We start from the raw sequence: 23,402 nt of genomic DNA on the forward strand, positions 1-23,402 counted from the left end.
GTGAACAAACGCAAGAACAGACTTGTCCTGTTATACTTCTGTGTATAATGAAAGCCAGGTGGTATTCTCAATTTCTCTCATTAGCCGTTTCTTTCTAGTCCAAGAATACATCAACTTTATGACTGCGTGAGAAGGTTAGATAACCAAGTCACTCCAAGCTGAATTAACTTCATGTCTCTCCAGCTCTTTTGTGTAGTGGCTGTTTCTATGACAGCAAGAGAAAAAGAGAAAAACTGCCACCTTGGCTGAATTGGAATACTCCAATCAAGAATTTAACGCAAGACATTGCAGGTGTCTGCAGTACACTCAACCATTCCTCCAACTGGCATGGAGTCTTAATAGCAGTTCGTTTTTTCCAATAATTAGATAATTTTGCTGGGTAAATTATTATATTATAAATAAATAATATTTGAAGCCTGTTAGACATCAGGGCTTTATTTACAGCTGTTGAATTTAAGCAAATTGAAGAAATGGGATGTGCTCCAGACAGCTGTGCCTCATATAAAACATTTCATGAGTTATCCAATTTGCAGCACTGTGTAAATGTGACATGCATCCTTGACAGCTGAGATTTAAATTGTTCAATATGCGCATTTGACAAAAGTGGAACAGGCTGAAACAAGATAAGACTGAAATACTGAACTCTGAATCTACTGTTTAACTAGATTGATAAAAAACATGGTAACTGGGCCAGGAGTTTTTTTTTTTCTTCTTCTTTATATTCAAGGGTTAGTCAGGTGAGTGATATGAGCACTGTATAGCAGTGTGCATATGGCTGAATATATGCTCACTGGCAGTCAACGTTATAGGTCCAATTGACAATCCTACTAAATATGACGAAAAATAAGCATACATCTTGTGCTGATTTTGTTATGCAAAACTTGAAATGCTTTTCTATTGTTTAACAGGTGACTTATCCTTTCTTTTTACTCATCATATATGCATTTACTATAAGAATTTGGTTATACAACTTTAGCAGTGTTTAACAATTGTAGTCAGTGGTAAATTAATTTTGTGTCGATGCTTATTTCTTCTGCTCATCAATGTAACCACTCTGAAGTACAAGTTTGTACTTTTCCATTGGTGGGTAGGTCAAAATATGTATTTAATCTGGCAATTTGGGTATTAATGTACTCTGTGACTCTGTGATAAATTGTGAACAGAATAGTTCATATAAATTCAGAGCTGCAAAGGAAAAGCATGTTTTACACTGAACAAATTATAAATTGATATAATCCAATGTCTTACAGGATCATATCGGAATGGTATATTTCTTCGTCAAACACAAATGTGCACATTTTGATTTCCTATGTGAAATAAATCTTTGTGTGTTAACATTTACTTTGGCAGTGAGGATTTCAATTTAATTGATGGTGGTTTCTCTTTTCTGTGCAATTACTGTGTCCAACAGGGACACATTCATCTTCCTTTTAAGGGTGCTGTTATCCTTTTCATCTTTCTGTAGGCTTAGATTTTGCATTTAAGGTCATATTGTTCTGCATTTACAGAATGCTTATATACTATTAAATATAGTTATTGTCATATAAATCATTCATACAAAATTAAAACTATTGTCCCAGTTGATAAAAACCCAAGTTGTATCTGGCTGTATCTGTTCCCGTACTAGCAAAGACAATGAAATGGTTTGACATTTAAGAGTTGGGAATAATATCTGACTTTCCTAAATCATTTAAATGGTCATTGGAAGTGAATTTTAGGTCTAGATGTAATTATTCAAATTGATTGAAAGTTGTTGGTTGATACGCTCCTCCATATATTTACTTTAATATTGAAAATCCCTGACCCTCCAAAATAATCCTTCTAATAACCCTGTTGATAAAGCAGTCATACAATAACACATTTTAAAAACATGGAATGTTTAAGATTTTGCAACCATTCTTGTAATTCCACTAGATTACAGGGATGCAATCAAATAGGAAATATCCTGTACATTTTGAATGAATGGTGGGCAACTGCTGTTATATTTAATATTAAACAGGACAATGATCTATAATTATTGAACATTGACATTGCACATCAGTTTCAAATGGCTTCAAATAAGAAAAAAGTGATTCCTTTATACAATATAATGCCTGTTGCTCATAGGAAGTATTGGTTTACCTCCTTCTAACTATGCGTTTCTCTTCTGCTAATTTTCTTGTTGATTGGAAATCATTTTTCTGAACATTGAAAAGCTCTGAAGTTGGCAGGTACAAGTAAAATCTTTTTCTCCAAATTTGTTCTGTAAACTTTGAGCTTTTCACCTGACGCCACATGTTCCGAGTTGTTGAGAAATTTCTAACTAGAACTGGGCAGTTGGCACTTAGTTATCTGTAGATATTTGTTCGCTCTACCCTCAGTCAAAGCCAGAGCCAAGCAAAAGCACAGGGGTTTGCACGAGCTCCTGTGACTTGACTGCAGTTGAGCTGTCACCATGGCAACTGACGAACATGTATTTGCCTTGCACTTGCACGTTTTAATTTAGTTCTCACCTGCCACAGCTGTACAGGTGGCCTGCCTGAGCCTAACTGACTGCCTGACAGACAAATATGTAAGCATTGCAATATCCCTGCAGATTATCTTTGGAAGCTAAAAAAAAAAAGTGCACGTGGGAATCAGTCAGCACAGCTGCACAGTCCATACAGTGAAAAGTCTATTTTTGTATTCATTTCGGATGATAGGAAGACAGGATTATTAAATCACTGTGACAAATGTATTCAAATAATGTGCATTTCATTTTCACTCAGATCTGTATGCTGTCTAACATTAAAATATCGAAGGAAAAGCGTGCACCAAGTGTTTGTCGATTAATGGTTTGACAGCTGTTTGTAATATGTGTGTGTGATAGAAGTCTTAATTTCTGTGTGGCAGGGCACTCCTCCATTAATAGCTGCATAGTTGATTTCTCTATATGGGATATGAAAGCCTAACAAAACTTAAACATCAAGGTGTTCTTTTAAGCTTTATAATGTACATGTAGGTGTAGTTTCTCTGGGAGCAGAAAAAATGTCATGTGGTTTCAAAAGTCAATATAAAGCCCTTATTGTTCTTCAAATGGCAGGTGAAAAAGACCCCACAATCACGGGATGACATTCCATGGTGTTTTTTGGCCAACAAAAGGCCAGTGAGATGATTTAAAACCCCTCCAATATATAATTAATTGTGGGTATAACATCTGCGTTTAATAAGGTACCTGCAGCAAGCTGAACTGTGAAGCAAGAAAGAGAATGACTGACAGTGGCAGTATTTAATTTTGATAGTGATGAATTAGGTGAAATGCTGCATGTCAGCACTAAGTACTAATTTGAAAACACTTTTGAGATTATGCTTCATAATGTCTATGCATATGTTCTACAGAGCTACAGGCAAGGCTGCACTGTCAGAGAGGTCCAGAATCACCTAACCTTGAAGGTGTTGAAATGTCTAATGCACTGTAGAGGTGGAGATGTCATTGTACCATTGTCATGTTAATACATACAAAAACAATATTAAGCACAGAGCTTCAATTCAGTATATATACAAAAATAAATAGAAATAGACAATGTTTTCTGTGATGCAACCTTTTTTAATCCCAATCCCCTGATCAGAGTTATGGGTTGGTCCTGCTTTTGCAGTCCATAGTCTCATTTTTTGTCCTCTATTCACAAACATGGCTGTACTCAGGTTTCTGTTGTCACTGGTGCTCCCTGCCTTGCATTCCTGTACCCATCTCTGCTTTATTTATTTTTTTGCTTTTTGTTTTGTTTAGTTTTGTTTTGTTTTTCTAGATGAGAGAGAGAAAAGAATGAGCTGGGCAAGGGATCACAAACATTCTCCTCTGCAGTGTAATGAAAACAGTCCCTCTGAAGTAATGGGAGGCTTAATCTGACTGGCACCCACTACAGCGTCCGGGAGACCACATCAATCAACTTTCTTTCATTGGACTCGCAGGAAACTCACAAAAGCTTGTCAGTATTATTCCATAGCGTGTGTGTGGGTGTGGGTGTGGGTGTGGGTGTGGGTATGCTTTGCATGTGTCAGATGGATCGCTTATCTTGGACACTGGTGAGTCCTGGCTGTAGCAAGCTGGAAATCTTAACTCTCTTTCAATTGTATAAACAAAGCCTGGAGAGATAACTAGTGCTCTTACAAAAGAGAGTCACGGACATTCTCAAGTTCACATTTGAAATCCCAAACCCTAATGAAGTCTCTTTCCTGTCTTGCCACACACATTGTCCACCTAGACAGCAGACATTACCATGATGTTCATCTTGTACAGTTTGGGCACTGTACCTTTAAGCAATAGCATTTAAAAAATCCAACTCTCACAACATACAGTGCTGGGGTGTAACAGTATACAGTCTGCTCCTTTTGTTGACGTCATAACCGAACACAGTACAAGAGTTATTGAGAAAAGATAAAGTATCTTCCTGGCTGTTCCAGTAATCCTTTGTGTCTGTGTTGCATATCTCTATTCGGGATTACTGACGAACTTCCAGCTGAGGGCTACCCTCCAAGACTTTATCACACTGGTCAGTGGATATCACCCAGGTAGAAAGTCAAGAATGAATAGAAGGTGAAGGGTTCAACACCAAATGATCGCTGAATGGTCACCCTGGTTGTCTGGTCAGCAGATGTAGCTCTCTCTAATTATTAATTACAAATGTATACAGTACCCATTGCTTTCCAGTCAAGTAATTTATCAGATTTAATCCAGAACATAGTTAGTTGGATAATAAACTCCTATTTTGGCTCTGATGTAAAGTCTCTGCAGTGATGAGAAAACAAATGCAGTAAAACAACATAGCAGGGGTTCAGGAACACTTAATTAATAGAACAAATACTGGTAATGAAAAAACAAACAAACACCTGCAGTAAGTAAAAAGATTGATGTGTAATGCATAACTTAATTCTGATAGATTTAAAGAGATGTTTTACTGGAATAGTTACAGTTAATCCTAGGGACCTGTTTACTTACATTAAAAGCCTTTGCTTTTATCCAAAACTTTATCACATCAATGGATAAATCAGCAACCACAACTGATGTATAGAATCATCTGTAATTGTATCTTCAATCGATCCCTTTGGGAAAATATTAAACAGGGCACAGGTGGCTAGACAGTGACAATTTATTGTCTGTCTTCAATAATAATAAAAAGAAAGCTTTCCGTTTACAAGGGACAATTCAGTGGGATGACAAAGGTTTGGAATTCATTACAGAGAGGGCTTGCCTCCTGCAGCTTGTTTTCCTCTGTCCTGGCTAGCATATTTAAATAATTATTACTAAGGTGCTATTGATGGGAAGGAATGTGACTGGAAACCACATCAACTGCAGCTCAGAAAGCCGGATTGTTAAAAAAAGAACACAAGGGGGAAAAAGACTAAGAGAGGATTAATCGTTTTTCTTCACCAGTTTTGCTGTTGTTTTGTTCAGATCTTTTTCTATCTCTGCTTTCTCTCCCTCTCCTTCTTCTTTTTCTTTTTTGCAGCTGCCTTGGTGTCACTGAATAAAGGTGAAAGGTCACTTTGTGGAAATTCAAAACGCTATAGCCTTCAAAGCATACCAGCTCCTGCTAAGACCTGCAGATTTAGTAGTCTAACTCAGACTTTGGCCCAGACAAGGCAGACTGACTGATGTCATAGGTCACATTCCTTCGCAGAACTAGGCCAATCTCCTGTATGTTTGGTGATTGCTGACTAATCAAACAGTGGAAAGCAAAAGAAGGGGAGGGGGGTGGCAGAACAGCTTACAAGAGACGTTTATATAATCTGTTCATATCCTATTATTTAATTTCTCATTGTTGCATTTCCTATTGTGTGCTTGCAGCCTGATTCTCCTTTTGTTGTGCTCTCCTTTGATAAGGTGTCATGTTAACTCACTATTGTGAGAAGACAAGTCAAAGTTGTTTTCCGAGATGGGAGAGGGAGGAAGCACCATGTCCATCGGTAGAGCTTTGTGAACTGAGGCCAAGGAAACACTGATATCCCAACACACTTTCTCACAGTCCAACTTTCCATGAGTTCTGCTGACCCTCTTTTGTGTTTTTTTCTAGAACAGTTCGTACCACTTTGCAAGTAACTAAAGCAGAAACAATAGATTATGGCATACAGCCCACAAAACAGGATATGACACAAGCAAGCCTTAACCAGTTCGGGGAAGAAAAGGAAAGCTGACTCTCTGAATGTGGGTTACGGAAAAAGGACAGCAGGAGAGGATGATTGACGAGATAGCTGGCACTGCTGGCAATGTCACAGCATGGGCTTTTCCTTTTCTGTGGATAAGTGGATATTCCCAAACCTGTACTGTGGCATTGAGGGGTGCATGGGGGGTGTACTATGTGAACTAGCCTGTGGATGGTTTGTGGTTGCTAAGTGACTAATTTAACCAGGCCTTTCTATACTTTTTCTTTCTTTCAAACTAGCACACTGTATTTTATCCAAAGGTCCAAGGTTTCCCATAAAGAGACATCCGGTCATTTATCCAGTTTTGGGTATAGTATTACGTGACATTCAAAAAAGGAACACAAATGACAGAAAAAGTATGACAATGATTCAGGCGTAGCAGTAGCCAAAAAAGATCAACTCAAGATGGCTGTCTGCTGACTTATGTATTAACCAGGGCTGTGACAAATGTGCAACATTTAAGCATGCAAAGTTCAACAAAGTTCACCCTAACGGAGAACTATGTCTAGACTGGGAAACAGTAAGCATCTGCGGATAAAAGGAATATGGTTCGCCAATTCTATCACATGGCACTTTTTTAGGTAGAAAGTTAGACAGCTGTGGATGTTACCCAGTGACTAGAATTTACCAATGCAAAGGGGGTGGGGGGTGGATTTTAGCATTAGCAAAGGTAGGTTTCTTCCCTAGAGATGCATTTTGACCAGCAATTATAGTCAATGTTTAAGTGTAGAGCCTGCTGATGGCATTGGAGAGTGTATACCAGTGATGACACCCAAAGAGGCCAAGAGTTCAGGTGAATAAAACACAGGCTAGGAAGTCACATGTCAGTTTTAGGACGTTCCACAAAGTCCAGCCAGAAATGTTCAATCAACTGAAGCATAGCCTTGGAACATTATCAACCATGTATAATACACTTGTTTCGGTGCCAAATGTGAGCAAAAAAACATTTCTATTTTTTGTTTCTTTTTCAGTTGTGCAAATGTGCTGTACTCAATGGCATATATATGAAATTTACCCTCTCAGGATTAAATGTTATATGTTTAATTTGAAACGATAAGAATTAAAATTACACATCCAATGTAAAAAAACAAACAAGAAAACATACATTTTTGCATAATTTCTTCTCATATGTAAAAATATATACATGCATAAGAATGAGTGGCTTTTAATCTACCAAACTACCAAACAAAATGATTGAGAACAGGGTGATTCTTGTTTGGGTCAGGCTATTATGTTACTGGCATAAGTTCACATTAATTGTGGCATAATAGTCCACTGTTTCATCATTTGCCTTTAAGGGTTGCTAAATGTGACAATATACCCAAGCCTTTATATTACCTCCTTTTAGAAGTTAACAAAGGAAATAAAAATAGATGTTTGTACCGCGCATGCAATGTCAGACAGTTGTAACACTAAATGTCAGTGATGATTCATCTCTGTCCATTTCAAGTAGAGTGTTTATGTATGTTCTCCTCTTTTTCTCCTCGTCTACTCAGTAGATTTGATTTTGGTTTTGATTTTAGTTTAGTTTTTAGAGACATTCATTGTGGGTCACAACCCACACACACATATTATCTGCTTTTCTGTTTTTGTTTGTTTACTTCAACATCTATCACCCCCCCAAACACATATACACATTGACAGTATTACAGTCATTAATGTGTATGGAATAAACCACTGTAGCAGAAAGATGAAATAATTAATTGTATTTTTTACAGTTCCATATCATATGTTCAAATGTGGGGTGCCATGACTTTTTTTTTGTCGTAGTCTTTAGTCGTATGCTCTGGGTGTGAACAGCTTGGCTCTGGTGTAGGGTAAAGGACTGATAAAGCCATTGCTAAGATCAGTCAAACTCGGCTGCCCTACTAGGAACACAATTGCTGAGTCCCAGTTGATGCACTAGATCCTAGTCAGCTCAACTCTGCATCCTCAGTGGAGGCTTTTACCTGATAATCCAATGCAAACCCCCAAACCCAAATTCAGAATAATTTATGCTTGCCCCCCTTTCAGCCTGTAATATTTTATTTACTGGTACATTTCCATTGATCCTGAAACTCTCCAAACCTCTGGGAAAACACCTTAATCCTAAATCGTTATTAAGTCCTTCTTACTGCCTGGTGTCTGAGTAAGTCTTACAAATTTCCTTGGTAAAATACGAGTTACGGGAATCACTGATTTCATAGTCATTTCTCTCCTCTCACTGTGATATGCAGTGTCAAGCCCTTACTGGAAGCAGGGCCAGGCTGTGTGTTCAGTCATGCTGTAATAGCAATAGATTCCTTCAGAGTAAATTTTGCTTGGCACCTGCTCCACTCAACTCCCACACAACCAATGTGCCATATGCTATTTATAACCAGTTGCAAACATTCTCCCCATTCTTTCCCTTATACTTTTGTTTTCTGCAGTTGCCCCTTCATTTCCTCGGTTTAATTTAATTATCAATGGTGGTATAGTGACAGGACAGTGACCTAGCCCTTCGTAAGCCTATTTAGATATGCAGTCTGAAAGAAACAAATATGTATACTAAATGTTATTTTTGTAGACGAGATTCTGCTTATTTGTTTCTGAAATGAAAATTAATCTTTAAAAACTAAAAGCATGTCCATTTCAGACCAAACTTTCCAAATGAACGTTGTCATCAGACTCAAACTGATGCCTTACAGGACCCAGTTTCCTCTTGCTGACGTCAAAGGTTATGTACATATAGGCAGGCCATTGGAATGTTGTGTACTGCCTGTACAACAGCTTCATTAAAAATACATATATCTACATGTCGAGGAAATTTGTTTTTGCATTGATCTTCTTCTCCCTTGACTTTAAGAGTCTTCCTCACTTAGGAGCAGTTGCAATTTCCAGTTTCCCTTTTTGTAAGGATCATCATAAGAATAGACAAAAATCCACTGTTTTGTTGAATAGATTGCTTGGTTTGCTTTGTGAGCTTTTACAACTATCTTACAATGAACTGTCATATGTGGACTGTTTGCTATTTATACCACAGCACTACATTTCAAAGCAGCCATGTGGGGATCAATGAGGTTCGGTCTTGTACTTGGCAGTCATCCTAGCTCCCATGTATTAGAAACAACATTTTCCTGATTTCAGTGTTGATTTGAAGGAGAAAGAAGCTATAGTTTTTGACTTATTTTCCTCTCACAGATCCTACTTTTACACAGTGTTACATGCAAAGTCACTCTTATTTTATACTGCATGCATAAGAGCAGAGAAACTTCTACTTACAACTGAGTTTCTGATATCTTATAAAAGTCCTGCAGATGTGTAAAAACAGGAAGTAAGAAAGATTACCAGAAAAGCTCTGCCAAACAAAATACTTCATTGTTTATTTTTTATTTTTTTTGTGGTGTGCTTTAAACTTTGTGAGGCTGACATGCTTACGTCTGCTAAAGAACAAATCAAAACTGTGTTCTAACTGGAAAGAGCTGACAGTCTGAAGGACAGTTGTGTTATAATCTCTAGAGAAAAGCAGTGCTGGGAATTCGGAGACCATTACCAATCAAACAAAGAATGCAGTTTCCTCCTTCCATGTCCCAAATTCTCAACAACAATGTCTTCACTCCATTGGTATTCAAAATGATCCATATGAAAAACATGTTTTTATTTTTTGTTTGAAATTACATAAAGCAATTTATTTTGTTGTATTGCTGATGTTTGTCAGGAGTTTTCTTGAATTGGTCACGCAGAAGTCACTCTTATAAAGTGTACTCCATCTCTCTGTGAAGGGAAATGTGACTATTATTATTCAAGTGATATACACAGAGCTTTGTGAGGGTACCAAATGAGTCTGTACTTTGGTTATAGGCTGGATTGCAGGAAGAAACCTAGTAAATTGCATGTCTTCCTGACTGTAAACTCAAAAGTCTAATTCAGGCAGATCTGAAGACTGTTTATCAGTTCATCAGCAGATGGGAAATCACGGAGACGACGTCTGTGTCACTCTGTCTGAATAATCTGGAGGCATCAGTCTGCTCCCTCGAGTTTGCATTTGATGTATAACAAATTGCACAGGTCACTAGGCTCTTAACCTATAATCTCCCAATTGTGGCACACTTGACAGAGTGAAGGCTGCAGAGGTCTTGTCTACACCCTCCTCCCCTTTCATTTTGTAGCAGCAACAAAATGCAAGAAACCTTCAAAATCCTGGCAATGTTCCAAACACGTTACCACTGTTTATTCAAGGGTTGCCCTGTAGTCCTTCCCTTTTTTTAACACTTTATGTCCAGCTAGATTATGTTTTAAAACAAACTGTTTTACAGCCATGTTTATTACTGTTATTAGTGGTGTGACTTTAATCGGCTCCCTAAGGGACTACACCGCTTTCCCAGTCAGTGGATTGAATCATGGTATCTTTAATTGGAGTAGCAATCTCATCCATTCCCTTGTGGGTTTTGTTTGTTTGTTTGTTTGTTTGTTGTTTATCTCTGTGTGTATATGTGTGCTGTGGAAATATAGCAATTCCTGAAAACAGCGGAGTAAGCCCAGGCCTAAACATGTTTTGTGTATGGACATCTGTTCCCACAGAGCAGACAGAGATTGGTCTAATACCCTCCTCTCATCTGTCACCTTTTTATTTACTCATAGAATCACATAGAAGTGCAAAGAGATGGCATGAGACTGTGAGCATCTTCTTTCACTAAGAGTTGTAGGGACTTGGAACAAAACTACCCAGTCATGTGATTGAATAATTATAATTCCTCTCCTGACCCCATCAACAAACAACTGGATACAATTGTAGGATGTATTGGATACAAGAATTAAAATGAACATGGTGGGGCAAATGCCTTTTACTTATCCATAACATTTATTTTGTTTGTACAGTTAGAACAGGTTCAACTAATGGCTGTAGATACACAAGTCTTTAAAGCCTCCTCCCGAATTCCTTGAATTTTCACAGTCTGAACACCAATGAGAAGTAAATAAGCTGTGGTGCTTTCTGCTGTCTGGTTGATTATTCCACGGAAAGTCTAGCCCAAGACTATCTCTTTCACCTCCCTACATTAATTACATAGCTCACTAGCGTGCACTTAGGTAAATGCTAATTCAAGGGAGAAATTATATACCTACAGTATGGTGCTCATTCAGTCTGTCTGCTGTGGAAGAGATAATGCTTGTTTACCTAGAGAAACCTAATCGCATTAAAGGACAATTAAATCATGACCAGAGGACGGTGGGCAATATCTTATCAGTCTAATTAACATCCCCTGCTTTTTAGAGTAAACAGGTTAGAATAAATCGAAGTGGTCTAAACATGATTATCAGACAAAATACACACAAATTGAACCGGTAATAATTATGCTGTGTCATGCAATGGCCTTATGTAAAGTTTCGACTTGACATTCTTTGATTAGCTGAAAAGGGTTCAAATATTTGGCAGATAAAGGCTGGGTGTGTCTGAAGGAGAAAGGCAGAGCATTTTACATTTTGGATTAGAGTGAGCGCATGGGGTGGAATTGGGCCAAACTCATATGCACAGTCCTGAGAGGAAACAAATCTACTAATCAAACAACTCTGGAGGCTAAGCGTGCAATCTTGTATTTATTTTGAACTTCAGTACAGGGGCTCCCAAGTGGCTCATCCAGTACAAGCTTCTGTTTGGAGAGCAGGATGTGCCCTATAGCTGTGAAGGCTGCTGTGTCAAATCTAGGCCACACCATGAACCAACACTGCCCTGTAGTTCCCAGGGGACAGTTTGCAGTCAGACACCAGGGTTGGGTGGGGTAAAATGAACTGGAGAATCCTAGCCATGCACCACTGACCCCCTGACCTCTAAGGGAGAGGTTGTGTTTTTTGTGTTCTGGGCTCGGCATGCAGATTAAGTGAAGAGGATGGCTTGACAACATGCATTTCTGGTCCTAGTGAATGTTGTCTGCATTTTCCATTAGGCTGGTGCAGCATTGTTTTTAGAGCAAACTTTCAAAGATATATGAATATAATCACCAACAAATAACCCTACACATTCAACCCATAGAACATATCATAATTCTGCAGCTCTGTCTTTTGCATTGTTAGTTTTTCTTTCTCTACACTGAGTCCTGTTTTCAAACACAAATTTCTCAATAGTTATCAGACTTTCTTTTATTCCTGGGTTCCTTGCCCAAGCTGAGACTTTGAATGGCTATACCATCAACTAATGCCTCGGGGTCCTACTTGAGTTTATTGTACATCTTATTTTCTTCTAAGGTCCCTGGGCCCCCTCATCGCATCCCATGGTTTCTCCTACCATTTCTACACAGATGATGCCCAGATCTTTTCCTTGTCTTTTCCCTCTTCTGACCCTCTCATCCCCTCTCGCATCTCTTCCTGCTTCTCTGCTATCTCCACATGGATGCAATCGCACCACCTCAAGCTCAACCTCTCCAAATCAGATCTCCTCTTTTTCCCCACTCTTCCTCACCTTCTGCTGATCTTGCCATCTCAATCCCCTAGGAATCCACCACACTCTCTCCTTCTTCTTCCGCTAAAAACCTAGGAGTCACCATCGATCCCGCACTCTTCTACACCCAGCACGAATCACCACGCTGACACACACCTGCAGATTCTTCCTGAGCAACATAAGCCGAATCCATCCCTTCCTCACCAACTACTCGACTCAGCTGCTCGTCCAGTCACTGGTCCTCTCCCGCCTGGACTACTGCAACTCCCTCCTGACCGGCCTGCCTGCAACTGCTACTCGCCCGCTCCAGCTCATCCAAAACTCTGCGACTCATCTGGTATTCTCTCTTTCCCCCGATTCGCACACGCTACTCCACTGCTCCGCTCCCTCCACTGGCTCATGATAACGGCACGCATTCAATTCAAGACATTGACCCTCACCTACTGCTGTCTCGACCACACTGCACCGAGTTACCTTCAGACCCACGTCTCCCCATACATCCCCTCCTGACCACTGTGGTCTTCCGGTGCCAGAAGACTAACTCTGCCTCCTCTCCACTCCCCTTCCTCCAGAGCCGCTCCTTCTCATCCCTGGCCCCTAAGTGGTGGAAAGAGCTTCCCACTGAAGTCAAAACAGCACAGTTCTTGACCTCCTTCCGGTGCTTATTCAAAACACATATTTTCAGACAATACTTGTAATTTTAGTCCTTTACTCTCCTGTAGGATATCACTTTACAACGTTTTAATATGCTTCTTGCATTTCCTGTAGCCCTTGACTGTGACCTAACATCTTGTCCGCACTTAGCTTTTACTATCCAGGATGAAAGACCTTTATTTATTGTATTCACTTGTGTCAATTGGAATTTGTAAAATGTATTATGCTTTGAAATGCTTTGTATTATGTAAATTATGTAAAGTTTGATGCTTGTACTGAACTGTATTTTTGCACTTTGTATTGTACTTATGTTTTGTAAGTCGCCCTGAATAAGGGCTTCTGCCAATAAATAATAATAATAATAATAATAATAATAATAATAATAATAATAATAATAATAATGTTGCTACTTGCTATATTATTGAACTATTCCACCTAAACTAGTTAGTGAATACATCCCTTAAGACTTTAACAAGTGTTAATGTGTGTCAGTATCACACAGGCTTCAATGACAGCTCTGTAGCAATGGGCTTCAGGATGTTGTGTAACCTGAATTTGGTCTCTACTTCAATTCACTTTTACACAGTAGAGTTTACTGGGAAGACAAATAGTCCAGGGTGAAACAGAAAAGTTGAATTGTGAAAGGCACTTAACAGACCAACCAGTGCAACCAGGAATGAAATTAAGAAAGAGGATAATTTAGATGATACAAATTTCTCACTCACAGCTGAAGAATACAGTTTTCTTCATGAAACACATAGGGACTAAAGAGGAATAAAGAATAAAGGGGTTTCATCAAACCCCCCCATGTTTCAGTTACAAAACTGTATGCCAGTTATCTTTCAATTCCAAAATAGTTACCAAAAGGTAGTATGGGACATTACCTCACAACCAGGAAATGCTAAAGCTTCATCACAAAGCTGCCGAGAGGTACCTGTGTGCTGTGATGAACTTGGCCCTCCTCCTGCCACAGCTCAAGTTCACTGCACACCGACTGCATTTTCTGTTTTGGTTTTTCATACCTTTGACATTATTTATTTCTTCTCTGTCAAACATCCATCATTTGTCTTCAGACTGAAATCCGTCAGCTGCCCCTTTCCAAGCATTATGTGGGGTGTTTTTGTCTTCACTCAGTTCTCATCTCTGCAGACTCCAGGGCTCTGATTTCGTCAGAAAGCTTGTGATTTACATGGCTCTGGTAATCGATGGCTCCCTTGCCAACCAGACTGGTGAGTTATACGTTTTTATTTATTTACTTTACAGGGATTTTTTTTGCAAGGAGCTAGACACTGCAGCTGGGGCTCCAGCAAGCCTGTTAGTGTGGGATAAATGTGGACAACAAGATAGAGAATGGGTATTTTGTAATTCTTATTATTTTCTCTTGTTGTACTATGGCACTGCCTAAAAAGGACCATTAGGTGGCAGATGCAAGCAGGTTTTCGAGAAAATTCAAGTTGGGTAAGGACACGTTGAAGTGATGCTTGCACTTTCTTTTCCTTTAATAATTACAGGTATGTATACCCTACCAAACAAATGTATTTGTCTGTTAAACATTTGTAAACACTCACTTTAAAAAGTATTTAAGAAGAACATAAAGTTTATTAACAATAGGAGGCCATTTGACGCATCGTGCTCGTTTGGTGTCCATTAATAACTAAATGATCCAAGGATCCTATCCAGTCTATTTTTAAATGTTCCCAAATTTTCAGCTTCATCCACATCACTGGGGAGTTTGTTCCAGATTATAACAACTCTCTGTGTGAAGAAGTGTCTTCTGTTTTCCGCCTTGAATGCCTTGAAGCCCAATTTCTGTGTGTGTCCCTGGGTGTGTGTGTCCCTGTTGATCTGGAAAACCTCTGATTTGATGTGGTCGATGCCTTTCATGATTTTGAAGACTTGAATCAAGTCCCCACATAGTTTCCTCTGTTCCAGGGTGAAAAGGTTCAGTTCCCTCAGTCTCTCCGACTAGAACATTCCCTTCAAACCTGTAATAAGTCTGGTTGCTCTCCTTGCACTTGTCCACATTGAATTTCATCTGCCAGGTGTTGGCCCACAACTGAATATTATCTAAGTCCCTTTGAATAGCCTGTGCTGCCAAGTTTGTATCTGCTGAGCCACCTATTTTAGTATCATCTGCAAATTTGACAAGTTTGCTAACTATCCCAGAGTCCAGATCATTAATATAGATTAGAAAAAGCGAAGGCCCTAGTACTGATCCCTGTGGAACTCCACTAACAACCTCACTCCAGTTATAAGCGACTACTCTAATCGACACCCTGTTTCCTATACATCAACCAGTTCATAACCCATCTACTTACATTACCCTGAATGCCTACAGCTTCCAATTTGAGGATCAGTCTTTGGTGTGGAACCTTATCAAAAGCTTTTTGAAAATCTAAGTATATCATATCATATATATTCACGTGATCTACAGCTGCAGTTGCATGTTCAAAAAATTCTAATAAACTAGTAAGACATGATTTGCCTCATCTAAACCCATGTTGACTATCTCCAAGAATATGGTTTTCATTAAGATTTTCTATTTTCTGTTTAATCATTTCTTCCAACATTTTACAAGTAATGCAGGCGAGACAGATTGGTCTGTAATTTCCTGGCTCAGTTTTGTCCCCTTTCTTGTGGATTGGTATGACATTTGCTGTCTTCCAGTCACTTTTTACTATTGGAACATAAATGCTTAATTATTTTGTTTCAATACATGTGTATCAGACTAATCTCCTAATGGGCACTATAGACAATAACCCTGTATAAAAGACCACAAGCGGGTGGAGTTGGTTGAGATTTATCTTGTTCAATGTATATTCACATAATCTCGTTATTTGTCAATGTATATGATTACTGATTGAATTATTACAATTAGGCTGCAACATTAGCAGCACCAGGGTAGATTTCCACCTCTACCTGTGGCCCTTGCTCTTCCATCATATTACACTATGCTGTAGCTCATGGCTGCATACCTCGGCTATGGTCGATAAGAGCCAGACCGGCAGTAGGGGAGTGGATCACCCTCCTCAATGCTCTCCCATATCCCATACTCCCTCTTGGTAGCTATTTTCTCTCTGAAATATCCAAGGTTGCATCTGCAACCCATCGTTATGTAAAATTGAGCAGCACGTTAATTTTTAACCAGGGCTTGTTGTAATTGCACATTTGCTGTATTTGTTTTAGCCTGTAAACCATCTTTACTTGATACATGTCCTTCCAGGTACATGTTTTTTGTACTTTTGGATTCTGTGACGTAAATGCTTAATTATTAAACATTTTTGATTTTGGCACAGTGGCATGTGCAATTCCCTCAGTTTTCATGAGCTGAAGGAAAGTAGGCAGTAAGTGTGTCTGGGGGAGGACAAAGGGCTTACTGGCTAGTGGATATTTGCATTGCCACCCTACTTGCTCTGGAAAGACACACAATTGTCACACTGACATATTTTTTATTCTGTTTGTCACAAGAAGGTTAAATAGTTCTTAGAAGCCAAGATTAGCATCATTAAGGAAAACAATGTAAGTTGCTGAGTTTCTGTTTTTAGTAATGAGCTGAATTTATATAGAAAAGTTTTTTTCTGGACAATTGTTGGCAGGTTGATATTTATAGATTCAGAAAATCTTTCTTTCCTTCTTCTCCTTGCATGCAGTGTGCCTAAAAAGTAAAAGACCATTAATGCCTGATTTAAGCCAGTAGACCTGGACATCATACCTGTCCATGTTTCATCTCTGCATAAAGCAATGCATTTAGTTTCCATCCAGCCACGTAAGAAGGATTTCAATATTCCAGATTTTAAGTTTCAGTTCACAGCCTGCTGACCCGTATAACATAAACCGAGGCACTGGGTTTTTGATTGGTTTGGAAAGGTAAATGGACTTCTGATGTTTCTTTCTTATTCCCTGTGATGTTCAAGAGTCATGTAGTTGCATGTCTGGTGAGAGCCTGTCAAAGTCAATGCTTCTGCAAGGCACTGTGATGTATACTTTTTGTGATAGATTACTGCAGTTCTAAGCCTACACTGCCACTCCTACAAGGACAGGCATAGGGTTTAGGTATGTTATATTCAATTCTGAATGACAGATGTTTTCTTTTTGCTTCCCAAAATACTTTGAGCTGAGTTACAAATGAATAAGTCTGCAGAGAAATTCTTTAGATCATCCTGACAGGAAAACAAACGATGTAAAATGCAGCAATGGATACGTTGGTAATATTGCATCAAACTTGCTCATTGCTTGAAATGCCCAGAGCTATTCAACATTTCCCTCAAGTAAAATGTGTGCATCATAAAGGTATTCAAATCACTCTACTTTCCAAGTGTTTGAATGTATGAAAATAAATTAATAAGTGCTGAGCCTGATGTGTCATTAACATATACTATACCTTTAAAAGTATTTGGACAGCAGTTAATAAATACTAAAAAAACATTCACACTGTATTTAATAGGGTATGGACCCACCCATAGTTCTTATGAGTGCTGCAACCATCTTAATATGCACAAAGCAAATACTGTGCCATTCCCCACCCAGTGCAGTTTCTAGTGCCCAAGTGAGAAATTGGTTTCTGGAGTAAGGTGATGGAGTAGGCCCATCCCTCTGTTAAGATGTTTGAAAAAACCTTCCAAACAAACAAAGACTTACCTGGGGTGGAGTTGTGGAGCATCCATCTTGGAGAAGGTTACACAGGCTATCTTGGGAAGAGACCTGGGTCATCTTATCACTGACATGGAAGGGGGTTTATGCTATTTTTTTGCGTATTTATTTACTTTGTTTATAGTTTGCATTGACTTTACAATCATGCATCACCTTTATTATAAGTTTGGTATTTTGATGTAAACCTATTTTGGAAATATGTTTAGGGATGTATGTTTTTAATGTTTTTTTTGTCACCCCTATTCTCTAATGGTTGGGTCTAGGGGGTGGGGCTAAGCTTACAACAGTATATGAGCTGGGTCAAGGTATTCAGTAGGCGAGAGTTGTGTGGTGGTTAATGCCTTCCTGTTTTGAGGATTTGTTTTATTTTTGTTTTATTTTTGTTTTATTTTTGTTTTATTTTTGTTTTATTTTTGTTTTATTTTTGTTTTATTTTTGTTTGTGTGAAATTGTTGCTTGTTGACAGTGACTACACTAGTTTTGTTCTGGCTTTTTGACTGAAAGACAATAAATATCTGTATTTTGAAGCCTAGCTATCCTAGTTTGTAACAGTCTGACTTTGGGTAAGTAACATCTCGTATAGCCATTCCATTCCACCCCAGGGGTGCTCTACTAGATTGAGATGAGAACTGGGTCATGAAATATTTTCGTCACTATATTCATGCAGCCCAGTCCTAGCCTCCCAGCTTAGTGCATGGTGCAATATCATTGTATTAGAAGCACAATCCCCCACCTTAAAAATAACTGGAGCAGGAAATTTGGGTAATATAATGTACACATTTATCTATATTTCTAACTCACTTTATTATTAAAGTTCTCCAAACCAAATATGACTCCATTGTTCTTGAGCCGTCACCTCACTCTCCCTGTTCCTGACACTAGCCTATACAGTCAGACCTCAGATTCAGACCACCATCGCAGACACATACGCAGGATCTGCACAGCCCAACGCAAGCAACCAATCTGCCACGCCTATGGGTGGGTCCCCAGGCGCGACAGGATTGTGCATTCTTGGAAGTCGATGGGAGTGACATCATTGTAACAGGCTCATGTACACAATTAGCCCTGTTAAAGTGGACCTTCTTTTTCAGAGAATGACATTCTGAGAATGTCTTTGTGTTTCTTGGTGGACTTCAAGAGGCTTGAAAAAGTTCATTCATGTTGTAGTGTATATGGGGCGAGATATAAATAATCTGTATATGGAATCTGAAGTGCCCATGGCTTCTTTTGTTCCAGGTCAGACTCTTGAAAACTTGACTCCATAAAACCAGCTTGACATTTCAGTGAATAAACCTCCTTGTCTCTCTCTCTCTCTCTCTCTCTCTCTCTCTCTCTCTCTCTCAAAATATTGAAAATGGATTCATTGGTTTCTGTTATGTATTCTACTAAAACTATTCAGAGGGAGAATGATTTCCACAATAACAACTTCCACATGATTTACTTCTCCCTTATGAAGAACAGGGCCTTTTCAGTGACAGTGCATGTGTGTGGCTGCAAAGAAATCAATCATAGAGATACCCAACACACAACAGAGAGTGTGCCTGGAACTGTTTATTTTCCTGTCTAAAGTTTCCGACATTAGTCAATGGGTTGCTTGTTCATTTCTAGGTCTGACATGCTTAGTTCATCCGAGAGCATGAAAAGAGGAAACCTCAGGATTATGTGGATTAGTTCCCAGTTTGAAAGACTAGACATCACAACAGATCTGATGTCAACATGAGTATTTCATTATATCAAGGCTGGGATTAAGCAACCCTTGGCCATTCCATCATGTCACCTTAGTGTGTGCAAGTCAGCCAGAATATTATTAACGGAGAGCAGGTGTATTGTTGTGCGTGCGTCACCAGCTGACCTAACCATGATCTCAGCGTCCTGCTGTGACGTCTCTTTTTTTGTCAGAATTAGTGAGAAAAGCTCTGCTTGGTGCTATGTTTAGAATTCCTGTTCTGCCTGTGACTTTCAAGAAACAGGAGCCCTGGTAAACATTTCAGGTCTGTGTTATAACTACTTCCAAGGAAACTTGGAGCAAATGTCATGTCATGAAATACCATAACACACCAGATACCAACTTATATTGATAGATCACGAGAGACAGACAAGACCTAATCCATTTCATTTCTTAAATTCCTCTGAAAGTTTTATTTTTTTCCCTTCTAGAGACAATCTGTCCATATTAACCCAATTATCTGCCTTCAGTCTTCACATGACCTATGAACACATCAACATAATTAGTTTCTTTGCTAATTGCTGACATAAATATTGTTACGTACTTTGACCAGTCCATCATTGTTTTCAGACCAAATCAAACCCTATGCAGTGGGTAAAGTATCTTTGAGATGGAGCAGCTGCAACCCCTGATGTCAGTGCCAGTTAAGCTCTTTGTTAAACTTGCATATATGTCCTGTTTCCTTCAGCCCTATGCTCTGGTTTTGTAGGGATATTCCCACTGTCACTGTTGACCCAATACATCCTGCCTGATGTTGTCAGTCCCCATCCACACTCAGGAAGCCTTTAATGCCAACCAAACCTATATGAAAACTGTAAACACACCCATATTGCAAAGTCTGAGCACACTGGCCATAATAGTGCATTGTTAACCGTATGTCTAAGCTGACAGTGAAAATTGTACATTGGTTAGCTCAGATAAAGAGTTTTTAATCTGCAAAATCCTCTCTGACACCAGCTCGCTTGAAACTTGCATAACATGAAGCTTGGTACAGCCCGCCTAGCACAAAAAGGGAAATGAAGCCTGGCACTGAGGGAAGTATAGTGGTGGAATATGAAACCAAAAAACACATCAAAATAAATGAATTGCAGCTGAAATTGAAAACTCCTGCTTTCATTTACAAGCAGCCCCATTAATTTGCTCAATCAAAGTGCTCAAAGTGCTCAAATCGAAGTGAAGTGCTATACATTATGGTCTGCTGGTTAAGTAAACTGACCTGCCATAAAGATTTCTTATTTCATAACTTCTGCGAGGGATGCCATCCTTGAAATATGAAATGTAAGTTCATACTGGGGTATTGTCACGTTCCAAAGCAGAACACTATTTTGTTGAAGTCGGAATATTATTTAATATTTATTTATAGATGTATTTTTTACAAGAGTTTGACCTTCCTACAAATCTTGATATCTTTAGCTCCCGATATTATGCATTGACAAAATAGCAGGTGAGGTACCAGTGAATTCTGCAGTAATTGGGCTAATCAAGCTGGGGGCTGTGATGAAAATTGGGGGTGGTGTGGTGGGGGATGATGTAAATGCAAATTCAGCTTATGTACAAAAAGCCTGTTTACCACAAACCATTTTATAGTTGGTTAAGCTTGCACTGACAGCTTTGTTAACATAATTAAGGGCAGCTGCTTAATTAGTCTCTCAAAGCAGAAAACAGTTAATCTTTTTGAAAAGCAGTCTGCAAATTAAGAACTGGGTCACTTGGAGTCAGGCTTGTAAATACATGAACATGAATACAATAAAATGAAAAACAGTTACCTTTTCTTGTTTGGTTGGTTTGGGATTTTGTTTACCAACTAGGTGCTCCATCATTCAGCTCCAGGGCCTCTGAGCAGCACTCAGTGTGGTAGGTATGCTGCATTTCAGATTTGTACAGGATGCTTGTGAAATCAATTTAATGGTTCTTATGAACACAACAGTAATTGCTTGTTTTTTTTTCTGGCACTTGTCTTGAAAAACTGCGGAAAGGAACACGCTTGTTAATAGCTGCAGTCGCAGTTTGATGGTGTTTCTTGGCCACGCTAATAATGCCAATTTTTTAAGTACATATTGTATGGTGCCACACATCATTAACCACTAAGTCTGTCTTTGGTGCGAAACAGAGAGAAGCTGTCATTTAAGCCCTGCCAACATTTGAACTGGCTCGGAGTTAAATATGCTTGGGAGCTGTCTCATGTACATTATTGGAGCATTAAACTGAAATTGACAGTTTTCGGGTAGGGGATGGTTAGGGGAAGAATTTTGCAGTGAAATCATGACTGGCAAATTTCCTTTGTATAAACCAACAGAGGACTGGAACAGCACAATAGCACTGAGAAGTCATACATATCTATTAATCAATCTCTGTCTTTGTTTTTAACTATCTATCTATCTGTCCATCTATTGTTTGTTTGTTAAAAAGGTCAGAGCTATGTGTAATTTCATTGTTAGTTATTTTGTTCAATTATGTTTTTATGTAAAGTAATTTGCTCATATTTCTGGAACGCAGCAACATTTGCTTTATATATTAGTCTAAATTGTTTTTAATTATACTGTGGTATTACTTATAATCAATTAATGATCATTGTTGTAAATACCTTGATAGGTGGACAATACCTTAAACAAAAAGTTGAAATGTGTGTATGTACTGTGTGAGTTAATTTGTCTTTAAAATGGGCTGTACACTGTAAACATGCAGTGGCTCCAATATTTACCAGTACATTTAGAGCACAAACATCTACTGGAAGACTATAGGGGGCCGGGGGGAAGCCGGTTGTATGTTTACCAGTCTGTAAAGCGCTCTGTGGCTACCCTGCGAAGGGCGCTATACACATAAAAATTGATTGATTGATTGATTGATTGATTGATATAGGATAGAGTGTTGATTATATCTTAATGCCATGCATGGTGCATCACCTACGTTGGTGAGCTTCTGTGTTACTGCTGAGTTTCTGTTCTTTCTCTTGTCTTCATCAGGATACATGTTTTAAAAGCATGTAACTGCGAAAGACCTAAATATATCATGCACCTACCATTTGGAATTTCTACAAAGTACTCTTAGTGACTGAGGTTTCTAACTGTCTCACCAAGACAAGAATTCCCTTTTTTCACTGCAGTAAAATCAATTATTTACTTCTGATACCAGCTTGTGTAAGGAGCTCTCCCACCTTCAGGGATACAGTGTTCCTCCTTCCATTGTCAGGTGGGTTTTTAAAATCTGTTTAATATTTACTGTAATATCAAGTAAGCATAAATGTATACTTATATGATATGTATGGGCTTGCAATATTTGAACTAATTGTGAGCCAGCTGTGTTTAGTTTTTAACTGTATGCAAATAATACATTATTTTTATTAATATTATTATTTATTAGTAGTAGTATTACTACTATGTCAATTAGCATTATTCAATTAGCCAAACTTAAAGCTGATGCAGTATACATAGATTTTTGCACTATTAACTATCTTTATGGATTTATGGTTGGCATAATTGGTTGGTGGGGCAAATAACAATATAAGCAGAAACAAACGGCCAAGAATCAGCTTACAACACAGACAACAGGAAACGAAACCACAAGAAATAGAATAACAGGAAAAAACAGATAAAACAAACTGCTCCTGTCAGTGGTCTTGTGCAAGAACATGGCTGCAGGCTAGCAGATTAATACAAATGCCAAAGGTTAGGTTAGTGCAATCAAACGCACATACACATACACACACAGAGACCAGCAAGGATGTCCCTCTATTTTTTTTTTTTCAAATCTATGTTCCACTGTGGCATTGAAACCTACCCATATTGTGCAATATAAATCTTAAATATAACAATTTGCGGT

Source organism: Amia ocellicauda, chromosome 4 (assembly GCF_036373705.1).
Source record: "Amia ocellicauda isolate fAmiCal2 chromosome 4, fAmiCal2.hap1, whole genome shotgun sequence".
NCBI lineage: Eukaryota > Metazoa > Chordata > Actinopteri > Amiiformes > Amiidae > Amia > Amia ocellicauda.